The 19,463-nt window shown below is 40.7% G+C and overlaps 1 protein-coding gene across 1 annotated transcript in view; it reads right to left on the bottom strand.

Moving 5' to 3' along the window:
- Positions 1–19,463, bottom strand: part of LOC138984967 (serine/arginine repetitive matrix protein 1-like) — a 31,501-nt gene that overhangs the window by 4,444 nt on the left and 7,594 nt on the right. The gene's annotated exons all lie outside the window — the stretch shown is intronic.

Raw genomic sequence — 19,463 nt, 5'->3', positions numbered from 1 at the left:
AGAACATAAGTAATTTTCACATTTGCAAATAATAATCAGAAAATACACTGAAGTAAAGGCCTCATTCACTACAGCAACAAAAATATAAAATACTCAGGAATAACACTAACAGAAATGTGTAAGACCTAGTAAGCATGGGGGTGGGGTGGGGTGGGTGGGGAGTGATGCACATAAGCACACAAGCCTTCAGAAAATAGACCTTATTACTGAATAAGTTCAGTTCAGTCGCTGAGTCGTGTCTGACTCTTTGAGACCCAATGGACTGCAGCACACGAGGCCTCCCCATCCATCACCACCTCCCAGAGCTTGCTCAAACTCATGTCCATCGAGTCAGTGATGCCATCCAACCACCTCATCCTCTGTCGTCCCCTTCTCCTCCTGCCCTCAGTTTTTCTCAGCATCAGGGTCTTTTCCAATGAGTCAGTTCTTTGTATCAGGTGGCCAAAGTACTGGAGCTTCAGCTTCAGCCTCAGTCCTTGCAATGAATATTCAGAACTGATTTCCTTTGGGACGGACTGGTTTGACGTCCTTGCAGTCCAAAGGACTCTCAAGGGTCTTTTCCAACACCACAGTTCAAAAGCATCAATTCTTTGGCACTCAGCTGTCCAACTTTCAAATCCATACATACGTGACTACTAGAAAAGCCACAGCTTTGACTATATGGACCTTGCTGGTAAAGTAATGTCTCTACTTTTTAATATGGTGTCTAGGTTTGTCATAGCTTTTCTTCCAAGGAGCAAGTGTCTTTTAATTTCATGGCTGCAATCACCATCTGCAGTGATTTTTGGAGCCCAAGGAAACAAAGTCTGTCACTGTTTCCATTGTTTCCCCAGCTATTTGCCATGAAGTGATGGGACTGGATGCCATGATCTTAGTTTTTTGAATATTGAGTTTAAAAGACAATATCAAAAAGGTTTTGATTTTCCCTTTAAAAATATCAAATGATTTATTTAAAATTTTTTATTTTTAATTGAAGGATAATTGCTCTACAATATTGTGTTGGTTTCTGCCATACGTCAACATGAATCAGTCACAGGTATATGCATGCCCCCTACCTCTTGAACCTCTCTCCTACTTTCCACCTCATCCCATCCCTCTAGGTTGTTACAGAGCCCCTGCTCGAGTTCCCTGAGTCATACAGCAAGTTCCCATTGACTATGTATTTTGCGTACGGCGGCGTATACGTCTCCACGTTACTTTCTCCATTTGCCCCACCTTCTCCTTCCTCCCCAGCCCCCACGCCTGTACATCTGTTCTTCACGTCTGTGTCTCCACTGCTGGCCTGCAAACAGCTTCATCAGTACTGTCTTTCTAGAGCCCATATATATGTGTTAGTATATGGTATTTGTTTTTCTCTGACTTTACTTCACTCTATATAATAGGCTCTATGTTCATCCACCTCATTAGAACTGACTCAAACGTATTCCTCTTTATGGCTGGGTAATATTCCATTTTATATATGTACTACAGCTTCTTTATCCATCTGTCAATGGACATCTAGGTTGCTTCCATGTCCTAGCTACTGTAAATAGTGCTGCAGTGAACCGTGGGGTATGTGTATCTTTTTCAATTCTGGTTTCTTCAGGATATATGCCTAATAGTAGGATTTCTGGGTCATATGGTAGTTTTACTCCTAGTTTTTAAAGGAATTTCAATACTGTCTTCCATAGAGGCTGTATCAACTTACATTCCCACCAACAATGCAAGAGGGTTCCCTTTTCTCCACACCCTCTCTTCTTTTTATGACCAATTTCATCCCCAAAGTTAATGGAAAAACAAATAAGAGTAGCCAGCAAAAAGTCATCTATATGATCATCTAAAACACAGAAAATACTTAAGGGTCATTTAATAAAAATGCATAAAACCTTTGCACTGAAATCTACAAAACATTTCTGAGTTAAATTAAAGACACACATTCATGGAAAAAATAGTCTATTAATGGATTGTAAGACTCATACATATTGTTTAAGCTATTCCCCCTAAATTGATATAGAGACTCAGTGAAATCCCAATCAAAATCTCCATAACTTTATTATGGAAATTGACAAGCTGATTCTAAAATTTATGTGGAACTGCAAAGGATATAAATACTCAAAATAACCTTAGAAAAGGAAAGTAAATTTGGAGATATTATTCTACATGCCTTCAAAGCTTATAATAAAGCAAAGAAAATCAAGACAGTGTAACACTGGCAAAAGCACAAATAGATCAATGTAATAGAGTCAAGGAATAGATCCACACATTATATGGTCAAATTATTTTTGACAAACTCATTAAATAGAGAAAGAAAAACCTTTTTTTCAAAATGGTCCTAGAGGGCCTTCTCTGGTGGTCCAGTGGTTAAGAAACCACCTTGCAATGCAGGGTACACAGGTTAGATTCCTGGTCAGGGAACTAAGATCCCACATGGCAAGGGGCAACAAAGCCTGCACACTGCAGTGAAGATCCCATGTGCTGCAACTAAGACCTAATGCAGCCAAACAAAAAATTAAATTGTTTAAATGGCACCAGAAGTATAATTTACACACAGTGAATGCACAGATTTAAAGTGCACAGTTCCGCCATTTTTAACAAATGTATATACAAACTAATATATTTCATACTCTAGTCAATTTCCAGGTTGATGGCTTTAAACATATGAAAGAATGCTCAAGCTCCCTCATAATAATAGAAATTCAAGTTAAAACTACATCAAAATATTATTTTTTCACCTATCAGAGCAGCAAAAATCTAAAAGCTTGCTAAAATGAAGCTGTGGGAAAACAGGCCCTCTCACACATGTTTTATATGAGCGTCAACTGGCAGAGTCCTTATGGAGAGCTATCCCATTTCCAAATGCATGTAGCCTTTGACGCAGGAATTTTACTTTGGGTGGTTTATCCCACAGATATACTTCCATGTGTACAAAACAGTATGTGCATAAAGCTATTCTTAGCAGAACTGCTTGCAATAAGGCTGAAACAACCCAAATTTCACCTGTATGGGCAGTTTGCTGTTTAGTTGCTAAGTCATATCCGACCCTTTGCACCCCCATGGACTGTAGCACACAAAACTCCTTTGTCCATGGGATTTCCCAGGGAAGAACACCAGAGTGGGTTGCCATTTCCTTCTCCAGGGGATCTTCCCAACCTAGGAATCAAACCCACGTCTCCTGCACTGGCAGTCGGATTCTTTACCGCTGAACCACCAGGGAAGTTCACCATGAATTTGTTACTTAGCCACAACGATTAAATTCAAAAGACCAGGTCTAAAATCCTAGAAAATTATAGTATGTAATCAAAAGGCCAGGAAGTTGGAGTAAAAGAGTTCTAAGTTTTTCATACTATTCAGGAAGACTTATCTATGTACCACTCACTGCTTACCTGTACCTTCTACCTGATTTCATGGATAACTCTGGGCCACTGGCTTAATCCCGTAACACAAAGAAAATGCTTTTCTTAAAAAAAAAATTGAGATATAATTGACATATAAATTGGTTTCAGGCGCACAATTGGTTCATTATCTGTATATACTGCAAAATGATCACCAAATAAGTCCAGTTAACATTCATTACCATACACAGCTTTTTTTTCTTGTGGTGAGAACTTTAAAAAAAGTATTTATTTGGTTGAGAAGAACTGTACAAAAAAGATCTTCACGACCCAGATAATCACAATGGTGTGATCACTGACCTAGAGCCAGACATGCTGGAATGTGAAGTCAAGTGGGCCTTAGAAAGCATCACTACGAACAAAGCTAGTGGAGGTGATGGAATTCCAGTTGAGCTATTCCAAATCCTGAAAGATGATGCTGTGAAAGTGCTGCACTCAATATGCCAGCAAATTTGGAAAACTCAGCAGTGGCCACAGGACTGGAAAAGGTCAGTTTTCATTCCAATCCCAAAGAAAGGCAATGCCAAAGAATGCTCAAACGACCGCACAATTGCCCTCATCTCACACGCTAGTAAAGTAATGCTCAAAATTCTCCAAGCCAGGCTTCAGCAATATGTGAACCGAATGTTCAAGCTGGTTTTAGAAAAGGCAGAGGAACCAGAGATCAAATTGCCAACAGCCGCTGGATCATGGAAAAAGCAAGAGAGTTCCAGAAAAACATCTATTTCTGCTTTATTGACTATGCCAAAGCCTTTGACTGTGTCGATCACAATAAACTGTGGAAAATTCTGAAAGAGATGGGAATACCAGATCACCCGATCTGCCTCTTGAGAAATGTGTATGCAGGTCAGGAAGCAACAGTTAGAACTGGACATGGAACAACAGACTGGTTCCAAATAGGAAAAGGAGTTTGTCAAGGCTGTATATCGTCACCCTGTTTATTTAACTTATATGCAGACTACATCATGAGAAATGCTGGACTGGAAGAAGCACAAGCTGGAATCAAGATTGCCAGGAGAAATATCAATAACCTCAGATATGCAGATGACACCACCCTTATGGCAGAAAGTGAAGAGGAACTCAAAAGCCTCTTGATGAAAATGAAAGTGGAGAGTGAAAAAGTTGGCTTAAAGCTCAACATTCAGAAAACGAAGATCATGGCATCCGGTCCCATCACTTCATGGGAAATAGATGGGGAAACAATGGAAACAGTGTCAGACTTTATTTTTCTGGGCTCCAAAATCACTGCAGACGGTGACTGCAGCCATGAAATTAAAAGACGCTTACTCCTTGGAAGGAAAGTTATGACCAACCTAGATAGCATATTCAAAAGCAGAGACATTACTTTGCCAACAAAGGTTCGTCTAGTCAAGGCTATGGTTTTTCCTATGGTCATGTATGGATGTGAGAGTTGGACTATGAAGAAGGCTGAGTGCGGAAGAATTGATGCTTTTGAGCTGTGGTGCTGGAGAAGACTCTTGAGAGTCCCTTGAACTGCAAGGAGATCCAACCAGTCCATTTGAAGGAGATCATCCCTGAGATTTCTTTGCAAGGAATGATGCTAAAGCTGAAAGTCCAGTACTTTGGCCACCTCATGCGAAGAATTGACTCATTGGTAAAGACTCTGATGCTGGGAGGGATTGGGGGCAGGAGGAGAAGGGGACGACAGAGGATGAGATGTCTGGATGGCATCACTGACTCGATGGACGTGAGTCTGGGTGAACTCCAGGAGTTGGTAATGGACAGGGAGGCCTGGTGTGCTGCGATTCATGGGGTTGCAAAGAGTCGGACACGACTGAGCGACTGAACTGAACTGAACTGGGTCCTAGTTGCAGCATGCAGGATCTTTAGTTGCAGCATTCAACTCTTAGGACTCTTAGTCACGGCATACGGGAGGGATCCAGTTCCCTGAGCAGAAATTGAACCTGGGGCCCCTGCATTGGGAATGTGGAGTCTTAGGCACAGGACCACCAAGGAAGTCCCATGGTGAGAACTTTTAGGTTCTCTTTAGCATACAATACAGTATTATTAACTATAGTCCACATGCTAGACATTATAGTCCTAGGACTTATTTGTAGCTGGAAGTTTGTACCTTTTGACTCCCTTAACTCATTTTGCCTACCCTAAACCCCATCTCTGGCAACCATCAATCTACTCTCTGTCTTTATGAGTTTGTTTGAGATTACAAATATAATTGATATCATATAACACTTGTCTTGGAGAAGGCAATGGCAACCCACTCCAGTACTCTTGCCTGGGAAATCCCATGGACGGAGGAGCCTGGGATTCAGGGCTACAGTCCATGGGGTCGAGAAGAGTCGGATGTGACTGAGCAACTTCACTTTCACTTTTCACTTTCACGCACTGGGGAAGGACATGGCAACACACTCCAGTATTCTTGCCTGGAGAATCCCAGGGACGGGAGCCTGGTGGGCTGCCGTCTATGGGGTCGCAGAGTCAGACACGACTGACGTGACTTAGCAGCAGCAACACTTGTCTGTCTGGCTTACTTCACTTAGTATAATGCCTTCAAAGTTCATCCATGTAGTCACAAATGGCAGGATTTCCTTCTTTTTTATAGCTGAATAATATTCAAATTTATACAGTTGACTTATACAACACATCTTTATCCATTCATCCATCAGCAGACACTTAGATGTTTCCATCTCTTGGCTACTGCAAATAATTCTGCAATGAACATAGGGATGCAAATATCTTTTCAAGTGTTTTCATTTCCTTTGGATAAATACCCAGAGGTGGAACTGCTGGATCATTTTGTAATTCTAGTTTTGATTTTTTTGACAAACCTTCATGCTGTTTTCCATAGTGGCTGTACCAGTTTACATTCCCACTGCCAGGAAGATCCCCTTTTCTCCATATCCCCACCAATACCTGTTACTTCTTGATTTTTTAATAATAACCATTCTAAAATGTGTGACGTGATATCTCATTGTGCTTTTGATTTGCAGTCCCCTGACAGTGATGTTGAGTAGCTTCTCATGTACCTGTTGGCTATTTTTTATGTCTTCTTTGGGAAAATGTTCATTCAGATCCTCTGCCCATTTAAAAACTGGATTGTTTTGTCCTTTGCTATTGAGTTCTTTATATATTTTGGATATTAACCCCTTGTCAGATCTATGCTTTGCAAATATTTTCTCCCATTAGATGGTCTGCCTTTTCATTTTGTTGATGGTTTCCTTTGTTGTGCAGGAGTTTTTTTTAGTTTGACATATATATCAAACTTACTTTTACTTTTGGTGTCAAATCTAAAAAATCATTGCCGAGACAGACGTCAAAGAACTTACTGCCTATGTTTTCTTGTAGGAGTCTCAAGTCTTTAATCCATTCTGAGTTAATTTTTGTGTATGGTGTATTGTGGTCTAGCTTCATTCTCTTGCACGTGGATGTCCAGTTTTCCCCAAATCAGAAGCAACTCAGATGTCCTTCAATGGGTAAATGGTTAAACAAACCGTGGTATACTCATATCATGAAATATTGGTAGTTAAGAATTGATGCTTTTGAATTGTGGTGCTGGAAAAGACTCTTGAGAGTCCCTTGGACTGCAGGGAGAGCAAACTAGTCAATCCTAAAGGAAATCAACCCTGAATATTCATTGGAAGGACTGATGCTGATGGCCACCTGATGGGGAGAGCCAACTCATTGGAAAAGACTCTGATGCTGGGAAAGGCTGAAGGCAAAAGAAGGGGGAGGCAGAGGATGAGATGGTTGGATAGTATCACCAATTCAGTGGAGACGAATTTGGCTAAGCTCTGGGAGTCTGGAGGATAGGGAAGCCTGGCATGCTGCAGTCCATGGGGTTGCAAAGAGTCGAACTTGACTTAGCGACTGAACAACAATAAGAAGACTAGCAGCCTAGCAGTCACTGAAAGGGCTAACACAGGCGTGGAGCTTCTCAAAGGCTCCCTCCCCAAACAACTGTCACCATTTGACCTGCCTGGCAGTTCCCTGTAAACCACCACTGGTAGGACCTGTGTTTATTTCAACTGACTCAGAGCTCATTCACTGTGAATACCCTTTTCCCTGGAGCATTTACTGAAAATAACCAGTGGCAACTGTGTAACATCATAGGTGCTTTAGGTGATAGCAACTGGGGAGGGGAAAGAAGAAGCTGACCAAAACTTTCAAAGGAGAAACTTTGGAGTAAGATATCTACAGGAATATTTGAAAAGTTTCAACATATTCTTGGATATCTAGAAGGCCACTTGTATGCGCAGGGCTGTGTGCACGCCTAGGAAAGGCCTGAGACGACCCTAATCTCACTCACTGCTGAGAGACCTTGAGGCTCTGCACAAGCAGGAAGTAAAGACTAGGGCACAGCTGTCAACAGTGTGCTGCATTCTTGAAGCTATACCATAACACCACACACACACACACCCATACCCTAACATCACACACACCCCCATACCCTAACATCACACACACACACCCCTGTACCCTAACATCACACACACACACCCCCATACCCTAACATCACACACACACCCATACCCTAATATCACACACACACACACCCTATACCCTAACATCACACACACACACACCCTATACCCTAATATCACACACACACACACCCTATAGCCTAACATCACACACACACACACACACAGAGGCAAAGGCCAGGAGACTTATCAATTCAAAGCATGTACGGGAATAGCTGACCATTCATTACCTGATCACTAAACTAACCAAGCAGAGACTGTAAGTGGCCAAGCATGACAAAGAATACAGACTTACAGAATTAGTTCAGGAAAGTCACTAAAACAAATAGCAGCAGCACCAATAAACCCTGGGAAGAGCGGGGAATGTGATGTCCAGAGTGCCACACTGTATTATTGAAATGCCTAGTTTTCAAAAAACACATGAGACATGCAAAGAAATGGGAAAATATGACATACACAAGGTGGTGTGGGGAGCGGTGGGGGGAAGCAATTAATAGAAACTGTCTGGCAGAAAGCCTAGATGGATAGATTCCACTAGACAAAGAATTTAAATCAGCTTTTATAAATTTGTTTAAAGAACTAAAGGAAATCATGTCTAAAGAACTAAAGGAAAATGTAAGAATGTCTCACCAAATAAAGACTAAAAAAAGAACCAACATAAATATAAATCCCAACATAAAAAGAGAACTTCAGAGGAATTCTCTGGTGGTCCATTGGTTAGGACTCAGCACTCTCATTGCTGTGGTCTGGGCTCAATCCCTAGTCGGGAACTGGGATTCCACAGGCCATGTGGTGTGGCTAAAAAAGAAAAAGAACTTAGTTCAACAACTGAAAATGAAAATTTTTACTAAAGGAGCACGACTGTAGGTTCAAGCTGGCAGAACAAAGAATCAGAAAACTTGAAGAGATGTCAATTGAGATTCTTCAGTCTAAGGAAAAGAAAGAGAAAAAAAAGGAATAAAGAAAAATGAACAGAGCTTCAGACACCTGTGAAACACCATGAAGTGTACCAACGTGTGCACAACGGAGGTCCCAAAAGGAAAGAAAAGAACAACAACAACAAAATTGGGGGTAAATAATGGCACCCCATTCCAGTACTCTTGCCTGGAAAATCCCATGAACGGAGGAGCCTGGTAGGCTGCAGTCCATGGGGTCGCTAAGAGTCGGACACGACTGAGCGACTTCACTTTCACTTTTCTCTTTCATGCACTGGAGAAGGAAATGGCAACCCACTCCCGTGTTCTTGCCTGGAGAATCCCAGGTGGTCTATGGGGTCACACAGAGTGGGACACGACTGAAGCGACTTAGCATAGCATAGCATAGCAATGTCCCAAAATGTCCCAAAATGCATGAAACTCCAGAAGCTCAACACATCCTAAGTAAGATAAACCCAAACAGATCCATGTCTAGATACATCACACTCAAACTGTCATAAACCAAGGACAAAGAGAGACTTGAAAGCAGCAAGACTGATATCATTAATCACATATAAGGAATCCTCACGAAGATTAACAGCTGAATCCTCATCAATCATTGTCAGTATTCTGGTTGTGATATTTCCTATAGTTTTGCAAGATGCTACTATCGGAGGAAACTGGATAAAATGTACATGGAATCTCTCTATTATTTCTTATAAGTGCTTGTGAATCTACAGTTATTGCAAAATTAAAAATTTAACACACACACTTAAAACACTTGGATCCAAGATAAAATCATAATAGAAGCATAAAGATATTTAGAATTGAGCAATAATAAAAATACTGTATATCAAGACTTGAGAAACAAACAACAGTGGTAATTCAAGCTAAACTTATCATTTTGATACTTATATTAGAAACGAAAAAAGTCTGAAAATTAAAAAAAAAACAGGCACCTAACTTGTTAGAAAAATAACAGAATAAAATGAAAGGAAGCAGATTAAAATGATTAGAGCAACAATCAGAAAAAATAAACTAGAGATGATCAAAAAGGCCAGGAGCTAGCGATCTGGGGGGAGAAAACTAATGAAATTGATGGAGACTTGCGGTAAAAGGGATAAGAAAGGAGAGAATAAAAAATACTCATAATGCAAAGGGGAACATAACTATAGGTGCAGCAGAGATTTAAAAGAAAACATTTTGCAAAACTTAGATGAACAAAATTTTAGAAAAATATTCCAACTTTCCAAGAAACAGTTCATTTCATATACAAACTCTTCCAGAAGACTGAAAAAGAGGAAATATTTCCAACTCATTCTATGAGATTAATAAAACTTAATTCTCCAAACTATCAAATTATAGTCAATCTCACTTGTGACCGTAGATGCATATACATTAATTAAAACGTTAGCAAACCAAATCAGTGATGTATAAAAGAGATAATAAATCATGACAAAGCCAGGTAAATTCCAGAGATACAAGAATGGTTTAATATTAGAGAACCAATTCTTCACATTAAGAGTAAAGGAGAAAACCAATTATCATGTTAATAGATGCAGAAGAAGTATTTGATAAAATTCAACACTCATCATGATAAAACAACTTTTAGCAACGTGAGAATAGAAATGATCTTTCTGAGTCTGTTAAAGAGTATCTCACATAACACTGAAAGCACACATCATTCTTAGTAGGGAAATGTCAGAAGCATTTCTATAAAACTGGAGTAACAAGGCAGGGGTGTCTACGGCCTCTAACATCGTGCTGAAGGTCAGTAAGACAGAGAGGGGTGTGGGGGTCGGGGGGAGAAAGGGAAGGAAGGGAAGAAGGGATGAAAGAGAAAGGGGGAGGAAGGTAGGTCAGACCTAATGTTTGAAAAGGGAAGATCAAAACTATCACCTATAATTATCTACAGAGAAAACCTTTAAGAACCAACCATATTATTAGAAATAATAAGAAAGTTTAGCAAGGTGGCTAAATACAAGATGGACAGGCAACAATAAACTGTACTTGCAATACCAGTAACTTAACGGGAAAAAAATTAAGATATTATTTATATATAAGCAGTGATGGCAATGACATTCTAGCTTGCTTCTCCAGTCTCCTTTCAATTCCGAAAGCCCTTGCTTCAACCCTGCCAATAAATGCTATTTTATTCTCTGAGACAGCTAGAATTGGGTTTTATTGCTTGCAAGCACACATCTTGCACTTACATTAATATTTTTTTTCTTACATTAATATTTTAATGGGTATTTGGAGTAAAAAAAATGTGTGTTGGGGTCCTCAAGACCACCTCCAAATTCCATGATTCCTTAGGAGGAATCAGGATTCAACATGCAGCTGTATGTGTGGTTATGATTTCTTACAGAGAAAAGATACAGAACAAAATCAGTAAAATCAGCAAAGAAAAAAGGCACAGGGGGCGTAGTCTGGAGGAAACCAAGACCAAGCTTCCAAGAGTTCTCTCTCATAGAGGATGCACTTAATTCCCTCAACAATGAGTTGTAACAACACTTGCCAAAAGTTGTTTACCAGGGAAGCTCATTAGAGACTGAACAGAGATTTAATGGGGGTTGGTTACAAAGATTCCCTCTGCCTGGTGACATGTACTCCAGAAGGAAAGCAGACGGCTACGGTAAACCATACTGTCTGCACAAACAGTTCAGGCACAGTGAACCACTCTCATCAGTGAGGGTGGTGAGAACCTTCCTGAAATCCTGGAAGCTCCCAGATGCCATCCATGTAAGCAGGCATTTCAAAGGACAGCAGTCAGGTCTGCTATGTTAATCCTGGGTTGGCCAAAAAGGTCGTTTGGGTTTTCGTGTAACAGCTTATAGAAGAACCCGAACAAACTTTCTGGCCAACCCAATAACTTTTCTGCATAACACATACTCTTTCTGACATATTGAATTGGAAAGCTAATTTATTATAGCCACTCTTCAATCCATCCACTTACTTTTGAAGTAATATCATTTAAATATATTTCATATTAACTTTTATGAGCTTACAAGTTTTTTAAAAGTCAAATAATACTAAGGCTTAACAATAAAACCAGGGCTTCCCTGGTGGTACCGTGGATAAGAATCCACCTGCCAATGCAGGGGACACCGGTTTGATCCCAGTCCAGGAAGACTCTCCACGCCATGGAGCAACTAAAGCCCATGCCTCACAACTACTCTAGGGCCCATGCTCTAGAGCCCTCGAGCCACAACCATTGAGCCCACGTGCCACAACTACTGAAGGCGGTGTGCCCAGGGCCTGCGCGCCACGAGAAGGGAAGCCCCCGCTTGCCACAGCTAGAGCAAGTCCATGTGCGGCAATAAAGCAATCAAAAATAAATAGTTAAAAATAAAATAAAACTGCTTCAGCCCAACTCTTTCTCTCCCAATCCACAACCAACAATTGCAAACTCTTTAGTAGTTTCTTCCAGTATTTAACTTCCATTTCTAAAAACACACATTTACTATCAGTTCTTGAGTTTTCAACTTTATAGTTATACTTCAACTACAGATAATGAGGATTTAACTTATATCTCTGACCACTCACCTCAGTCTCAAAAAAGTCTTATCATAATTTTTAGTTAAATCTCTATTGTTTTTCATTATTCAGTTCAGTTCAGTTCAGTCGCTCAGTCGTGTCCGATTCTTTGCGACCCCATGAATCACAGCACGCCAGGCCTCCCTGTCCATCACCAACTCCCGGAGTTCACTCAGACTCAGGTCCATCGAGTCGGTGATGCCATCCAGCCATCTCATCCTCTGTCGTCCCCTTCTGCTCCTGCCTTCAATCTTTCCCAGCATCAGAGTCTTTTCCAATGAGTCAACTCTTCGCATGAGGTGGCCACTCATTATTATGATTATATAAATGCTTGCAAATGAGCCATATAGGCCCAATTGAAATTATATCTTTCTCACATGGGTTGTCTTTCCTAGAATTAATAATTGCCTATTTTGAAATTTTAATTTTCTTTATTATTGTGGTTGTTTAGTTGCTAAGTCTTGTCCAACTCTTTTGCAATCCCATGGACTGTAGCCCACCAGGCTCCTGTCCATGGGATTTCCCATCTAAGAATACTGGAGTGGGTTGCCATTTCTCTAAACTCTTTCTCAGTACTGAAAGCCTCCTCTTATATGGTCAAATATATCTGGTAAATTATCCATCCCAATCATTTCTGGAGTTCTCCAACTGTAATGGTTGCACTGTAAGCCTGCCTAACAACTTTCCTTTCATCATAATTGGGGATCCTATATCATGGGTGGCTTCCCAGGTGGTAAAGAACCTGCCTACCAATGCAGGAGACTTAAGAGAGATGGGTTCAATCCCTGAGTCAGGAAGAGCCCCTGGAGAAGGAAATGGCAACCCACTCCAGTTTTCTTGCCTGGAGAATCCCATGGACTGAGGAGCCTGGCAAGCTACAGTCCACAGGGTCACACAGAGTTGGACACGACTGATGTGACTTAGTACACAGCATACACATTTCATGGATACCATGATTTTTGTTTTTCTTGATTTTTTTTCCCCTCCATCATTTTTATGGAAAATGTCATCCAGTTGCTTCCTGAGAAAGAATAGATAAATGAGACCTTACAAGTCTGAAAATGTCTTTATACTATTCCCACACTTGATAGATATTTTGGCAAGGTATAGACTTCTATACAGGAAAACAATGTTCTTTCAGCATTTGAAGGGATTATCCTGATGCCTTCTAACCTGGTATCCTTAGACTAATAATCTTTTCCAGGTGACCTGCTTTTTCTCTCTGAAAGTTTTTAGGATCCTCCCTTTTTCTACCACTAGTGTTGTTAAGATCTTTCTGCATTCATTGTACTAGGGTACTGGAAGTTGTTCATTCTGGAAACTCAAGACCTTCATTTCTGGGAAAATCAATCATTTCCTTTCTAGAATTACTATAAATGGCATGTTATGTGTGCTGAATTCATCCTCAAATTCTCTTTTCTCTTCTCTTTACTTTCCTATTTTCCCTCTACTCTCTGAGACTTCAACTTCACCTTCCAAATTTTCCATTGTATCTTTGAAAATCTTTCATATTTTAAATTTTCAAGTTTTTTTTTTTTTTTGGACAGCATCTTTTCAGTCTCCCTTCTTCCCTCCCCCACTTCCTTTCTGAATATTATCATGTTCCCATTTCATGGTTGTTACTCCCTGAGGTTGAGATTTTTGTTTAAGACTTGATTTTCTGTTTCCCCTCTGTTCCTTTGTTTTGGGTAATGATGCTATGAGATTTTCCTCATGTAACTGTTGTTTATTGACTGTCTACTCAACTTTGAGTGAAGTAATAAAAAGTTGTTTAAAATCGTGTGCTGGGGGAAGAGAGGGAATATTTTGGTATCTGGTAGGCTTCAGTACAAGGCAAAACGTGGCAAGTTTTGTTTTGTTTTTTTTAATTGGGACTGTTCCTCCATAAAGTACAGAAATGGTATGGACCTAATAGAAGCAGAAGATATTTAAGAAGAGGTGGCAAGAATACACAGAAGAACTGTACAAAAAAGATCTTCAAGACCCAGATAATCACGATGGTGTGATCACTGACCTAGAGCCAGACATCCTGGAATGTGAAGTTAAGTGGGCCTTAGACAGCATCACTACAAACAAAGCTAGTGGAGGTGATGGAATCCCAGTCGAGCTATTTCAAATCCTGAAAGATGATGCTGTGAAAGTGCTGCACTGAATATGGCAGCAAATTTGGAAAACTCAGCAGTGGCCACAGGACTAGAAAAGGTCAGCTTTCATTCCAATCCCAAAGAAAGGCAATGCCAAAGAATGCTCAAACTACCACACAATTGCACTCATCTCACACGCTAGTAAAGTAATGCTCAAAATTCTCCAAGCCAGGCTTCAGCAATACATGAACCATGAACTTCCAGATGTTCAAGCTGGTTTTAGAAAAGGCAGAGGAACCAGAAATAAAATTGCCAACATCCACTGGATCATCAAAAAAGCAAGAGAGTTCTGGAAAAACATCTATTTCTGCTTTATTGACTATGCCAAAGCCTTTGACTGTGTGGATCACAATAAACTGTGGAAAACCCTGAAAGAGATGGGAATGCCAGACCACCTGACCTGCTTCTTAAGAAACCTATATGCAGGTCAGGAAGCAACAGTTGGAACTGGACATGGAACAACAGACTAGTTCCAAATAGGAAAAGGAGTACATCAAGGCTGTATATTGTCACCCTGCTTATTTAACTTACATGCAGAGTACATCATGAGAAATGCTGGGCTGGAAGAAATATCAATAACCTCAGATATGCAGATGACACCACCCTTATGGCAGAAAGTGAAGAGGAACTCAAAAGCCTCTTGATGAAAGTGAAAGTGGAGAGTGAAAAAGTTGGCTTAAAGCTCAACATTCAGAAAACGGCGTCGCAAAGAGTCGGACACGACTGAGCGACTGAACTGAACTGAACTACACTGTTTCTCCATCAGATCAGATCAGATCAGTCGCTCAGTCGTCTCCGACTCTTTGCGACCCCATGTATCGCAGCACGCCAGGCCTCCCTGTCCATCACCAACCCCCGGAGTTCACTCAGACTCACGTCCATCGAGTCAGTGATGCCATCCAGCCATCTTATCCTCTGTCGTCCCCTTCTCCTCCTGCCCTCAATCCCTCCCAGCATCAGAGTCTTTTCCAATGAGTCAACACTTTGCATGAGGTGGCCAAAGTACTGGAGTTTCAGCTTTAGCATCATTCCTTCCAAAGAAATCCCAGGGCTGATCTCCTTTAGAATGGACTGGTTGGATCTCCTTGCAGTCCAAGGGACTCCCAAGAGTCTTCTCCAACACCACAGTTCAAAAGCATCAATTCTTCGGCGCTCAGCCTTCTTCACAGTCCAACTCTCACATCCATACATGACCACAGGAAAAACCATAGCCTTGACTAGATGAACCTTTGTTGGCAAAGTAATGTCTCTGCTTTTGAATATGCTATCTAGGTTGGTCATAACTTTCCTTCCAAGGAGTAAGCGTCTTTTAATTTCATGGCTGCAGTCACCATCTGCAGTGATTTTGGAGCCCAGAAAAATAAAGTCTGACACTGTTTCCACTGTTTCCCCATCTATTTCCCATGAAGTGATAGGACCGGATGCCATGATCTTTGTTTTCTGAATGTTGAGCTTTAAGCCAACTTTTTCACTCTCCTCTTTCACTTTCATCAAGAGGCTTTTGAGTTCCTCTTCACTTTCTGCCATAAGGGTGGTGTCATCTGCATATCTGAGGTTATTGATATTTCTCCCGGCAATCTTGATTCCAGCTTGTGTTTCTTCCAGTCCAGCATCTCTCATGATGTACTCTGCATATAAGTTAAATAAACAGGGTGACAATATACAGCCTTGACGAACTCCTTTTCCTATTTGGAACCAGTCTGTTGTTCCATGTCCAGTTCTAACTGTTGCTTCCTGACCTGCACACACATTTCTCAAGAGGCAGATCAGGTGGTCTGGTATTCCCATCTCTTTCAGAGTTTTCCACAGTTTATTATGATCCACACAGTCAAAGGCTTTGGCATAGTCAATAAAGCAGAAATAGATGTTTTTCTGGAACTCTCTTGCTTTTTCGATGATCCAGCGGCTGTTGGCAATTTGATCTCTGATTCCTCTGCCTTTTCTAAAACCAGCTTGAACATCAGGAAGTTCACGGTTCACATATTGCTGAAGCCTGGCTTGGAGAATTTTGAGCATTACTTTACTAGCGTGTGAGATGAGTGCAATTGTGTGGTAGTTTGAGCATTCTTTGGCATTGCCTTTCTTTGGGATTGGAATGAAAACTGAGCTTTTCAAGTCCTGTGGCCACTGCTGAGTTTTCCAAATTTGCTGGCATATTGAGTGCAGCACTTTCACAGCATCATCTTTCAGGATTTGGAATAGCTCAACTGGAATTCCATCACCTCCACTAGCTTCGTTCGTAGTGATGCTGTCTAAGGCCCACTTGACTTCACATTCCAGGATGTCTGGCTCTAGGTCAGTGATCATACCATCGTGATTATCTGGGTCATGAAGATCTTTTTTGTACAGTTCTTCTGTGTATTCTTGCCACCTCTTCTTAAATATCTTCTGCTTCTGTTAGGTCCATACCATTTCTGTCCTTTATCGAGCCCATCTTTGCATGAAATGTTCCTTTGGTATCTCTGATTTTCTTGAAGAGATCCCTAGTCTTTCCCATTCTGTTGTTTTCCTCTATTTCTTTGCATTGATCACTGAGGAAGGCTTTCTTATCTCTTTTTGCTATTCTTTGGAACTCTGCATTCAGATGTTTATATCTTTCCTTTTCTCCTTTGCTTTTCACTTCTCTTCTTTTCACAGCTATTTGTAAGGCCTCCCCAGACAGCCATTTTGCTTTTTTGCATTTCTTTTCTATGGGAATGGTCTTGATCCCTGTCTCCTGTACATTGTCACGAACCTCAGTCCATAGTTCATCAGGCACTCTATCGATCACATCTAGGCTCTTAAATCTATTTCTCACTTCCACTGTATAATCATCAGGGATTTGATTTAGGTCATACCTGAATGGTCTAGTGGTTTTCCCTACTTTCTTCAATTTAACTCTCAATTTGGCAATAAGGAGTTCATGGTCTGAGCCACAGTCAGCTCCTGGTCTTGTTTTTGCTGACTGTATAGAGCTTCTCCATCTTTGGCTGCAAAGAATAGAATCAATCTGATTTCTGTGTGGACCATCTGGTGATGTCCATGTATAGAGTCTTCTCTTGTGTTGTTGGAAGAGGGTGTTTGCTATGACCAGTGCATTTTCTTGGCAAAACTCTATTAGTCTTTGCCCTGCTTCATTCCGTATTCCAAGGCCAAATTTGCCTGTTACTCCAGGTGTTTCTTGACTTCCTACTTTTGCATTCCAGTCCCCTATAATGAAAAGGACATCTTTTTTGGGTGTTAGTTCTAAAAGGTCTTGTAGGTCTTCATAGAACCGTTCAACTTCAGCTTCTTCAGCGTTACTGGTTGGGGCATAGACTTGGATTACTGTGTTCCTCCATAAACATTAGTAAATAGGACTTTATTTTCAGAGAGGAATACTGGAATTCTCTAATATCCTTTAACCTACTGCTTCTCAAACTTTAACGTGCATATAAATCACCTGGGGGAATCTAGCTGAAATGCAGGTTTTGGTTTGGTAGGTCTGGAGTGGGGCCTGAGAGTCAGTGTTTCTAACCACCTCCCAGGGATGATGCCAGTACTACTGGTTCTTGGACAACAATCTGAATAGCAAGATTCTAATATACACTTGGCTCCCAGTGTTCTAAAATGTGAGGTCTGGGAAGAGGCTGGGCCACTGAAGATTTTGATCTTATGAAAGCATTTTTTTCAATTCCTCACTTGAAAGGATAAACTGACTAAAAACATTTTCAGGGGATTTTTTTCTCAGCCCCCTTCTGGACCACCAGATGCCATCAATTTCTATCAGCTTTCCCCTTCCTCTTTATCAGCCCTGAGAAGTGAAAGGAGGTGGGGAGGGGTGTCTCATCATTCAGTATGTAGAGTACCATTCTAACTGCCATTTTCAGAACGGCACTTGGTCTCTGCCCTCATTGGTGCCTGGAATCCCCAAGTCCAGATCTCCTTAGTTCAATTTTCTGAGATGGCAAATCTCCAAGGAGTCCTGGGGAGATCTGGTGGCATCTAACCACCCTTTCAATAGATTTTTCAGCCAATCCTACTTTTGGGCCTGCTCTCCAAACCATTACCAACACCTCACTACCACCTCCCTCACCCAGCACACACAGTTCTTCAGAATCACTGCAGTTTCCTACTTCTAAGCCTTTCCAGTGGGTCTAATGTCAATCAGCTGATTTTTACCAGTTCTTTTTGTAGACTTATGCTTTAGCTTTCTTATTTCATCCGTCTTCTTCCATTCTCCAAAATTTTATTGACAGTTCTCATCTGCTGTTGTTTCTTTCCTCTCTTCTTTTTGTTTTTATGGACTTTATTATCTTGCAGGGTTTTTTTTAATGCTTTACTAACACATTAAGTGAATTTCTGAGGTAAATGCATGTGCTCAATCCACACATTTTAACCATCTATGATTAAACTTTCCCCCAAATGTCCCTCTCATTGTAGCCTGGTTCCTTCTACAGTTTATATAATATCTGCCAACATCTTATTACTTATTTTTGTTCTTATTGCTTATTTATGTTCCTTTTTCTTCCTTTAAATTGGTTGAATATGTATTATTCCTGTTTTCCTCTCTACTCGTTTGTGAGTTATATTTTCTTTTTTTCATTCTTTTAATGGTTAGTCTAAACATTACAGGGTTTCCGTCTGACAAGCAGGAGATGCAGGTTAGACCCCTGAGTCAGGAAGATTCCCATGAAGAAGGAAATGGCAACCCATTCCAGTATTCTTGCCTGGGAAATCTCATGGACAATGGAGCTGGTGGACTATAGTCCACGGGGTAGCAAAAGAGTCGGACACAATTTAGTGACTAAACAACAACAACAAAAACATTACAACAGGTAGTCTTTTTTTTTTTTTTAATCAACTTAATTGTGGTACAATTTATGTAAAATACATTATGGCTATCCAGGAGGTTGATAACTTCTGACCAATGTTTCTCAATCACCACAATCAACTTATAGAATGTTTCCAACACTCCAAACGTTCTCACATGTCCCTTTTATAGTCAGTCCTCTCCTCTACCTCCAGGTAGCCACCAATCTGCTTTCTGACACTACAGATTAGTCTGCATTTTCAAGA

The sequence above is a fragment of the Bos mutus genome, chromosome 23, assembly GCF_027580195.1.
Source record: "Bos mutus isolate GX-2022 chromosome 23, NWIPB_WYAK_1.1, whole genome shotgun sequence".
Taxonomy (NCBI): Eukaryota; Metazoa; Chordata; class Mammalia; order Artiodactyla; family Bovidae; genus Bos; species Bos mutus.
The sequence above is the reverse complement of the archived record's forward strand: the minus strand, read 5'-3'. Positions and strand labels throughout refer to the sequence as shown.